This window comes from Acyrthosiphon pisum, chromosome X, assembly GCF_005508785.2.
Source record: "Acyrthosiphon pisum isolate AL4f chromosome X, pea_aphid_22Mar2018_4r6ur, whole genome shotgun sequence".
NCBI lineage: Eukaryota > Metazoa > Arthropoda > Insecta > Hemiptera > Aphididae > Acyrthosiphon > Acyrthosiphon pisum.
This window is the reverse complement of record NC_042493.1, coordinates 108,203,963-108,205,881: the sequence shown is the minus strand read 5'-3', so window position 1 is coordinate 108,205,881 and position 1,919 is coordinate 108,203,963.

The window sequence follows — 1,919 nt, the reverse complement described above, 5'->3', positions numbered from 1 at the left end:
CAAAATATTTAAAAATGCACCACTTTAAAAGTTCATATTTTTATGATATAATATGTCATATTTATGCATAAATTGTGTTATTGTTCCCACGTAAAAAATTCAGAATACTGACCTTCAGCGTTTTAATAATATTGTTCTACTTAGTTACAATATACATTATGGTATTAAACCTACTAAACTTATGCGATTTCTACTGTTCAAAATATGATAACAAGGTTCTTTTCAATTAGGTAAATAAATCTCTTGCTTATATTAAGATGTAAATTTATTTTGTTTTATTTTTAAAACACTGAAATTGTTTTCGTAAAAACCATTTTAACATTTTAGAAAATTTGAATTACTCATCCTATTCATCTATTAGGTACTATATATTTTTAAATGATGAATTAAATATTACCATACCTAATTGTATTTCATTTCTGTAGCACTTATGAATAACTTTCATTTCAAGATAATATTAATAATTTGTTTGATTATTAATTTGACTATTTGAATGATATGTAGGTATAAGTCCTGATTCCGGATCAGACAGTCTATCTTTGCCCAGAATCGTGTTTCGTATACATAATTGTATTGACATTTATAGAAAAACAAACTAAAAAAAATGTAATTTTAAATTGTCCGTAAACAGCTTAAAACAAATCAAAATATTATAAAAATCTTATCAAGTATAGGAATCAATAAAATAATTAATAACCATCTGATATAAATTTCAAGTGTTTATGGTTATTCGTTTTTGAATAACATACAAAAAAATAAGAAAATTGCTAGGATGAGAAATCGAGGGAATATCTAATATTGTAAAAATTTCTTCAAACGCTTCATAAAAATATAATGTGACTTACTTATAGACATTTTTGGATTCTAAGTGGAACGATGAATTTATTAATTTTACAATAATGTGTGTTTTTTATTATTTTATTTTTAATTTTTTTTTGTGTCTGTCATCACCTTTTTGACAGTAAAAATACTTAGATTTTCTTCAAAAGTATCTTTTCTGACAGGAAAGTGAATCTTGTTGGTACATTGGGGGGGAGTAAAATTTCCCAGTAATTATCAAAAGCACAGTGAAAAACAAAAGAAAAATTAAGGAAAAACGGGAATTTTTACGCAAAATCTGTTTTCGACAAAATTGATTTTGGTTTTTTGGTACAACTCATAAACAAATGACCGTAGGTGCATGTACTTTTTCTCGTTGTTTTCATTTCCATTTTCTATACATGATAAAATTTTCAAAATATTTTGATTTGTTTTGAACTGTTTACGGACGTTTTCAGTTTCCATTTTTTTTTCTGTAAATATCAATAAAATTTTATTTGTTGGTTAAAAAAGTTTATAAATGTAATAGAAGGCTCCTAGTTTATTGTTTCAATGGCAGATGTAAAAAATAAAAAATCCATTGTCACAATTTTTTTTATAAGCTTCTAAAGTTCAAATATTGACAAAATACGTATAATTTACTTAAGTAAATGACGAAAATTTACAAATTATTTTGTGTTAGAAATTCATAAAAATTTTCTTTTTAAATCTAAGATTTTAAAATGTAATACAAGATTTCTCATAAGTTTGTCTACCTTTATCAAAAATAAAAATTCTAGAAGAAAGTCAAATTAAATTTTTGTGAGCGTATGAAATTCATATTTTTACAACATTTGATATTCACTCGATTTCTCATGTAACGATTTTGCTGTAATTAAAAAACGAATGACTGTAGATACTTGAAAATTTCACTTAATGTTAATATTAGCGTTTTCTATACACGATAAAATTTTGAAAATAATTTGACTCTTTTTGAGATGTTTATGGATATTGTCAGTTTTCAATTTTTTTTAGTAAATATCAATAAAGTTTTATCTGTTGGGCCAAAAAGTGTAAAAAATTAATACAATGCTCCAGATATATTGTTACAATAGCAGTTG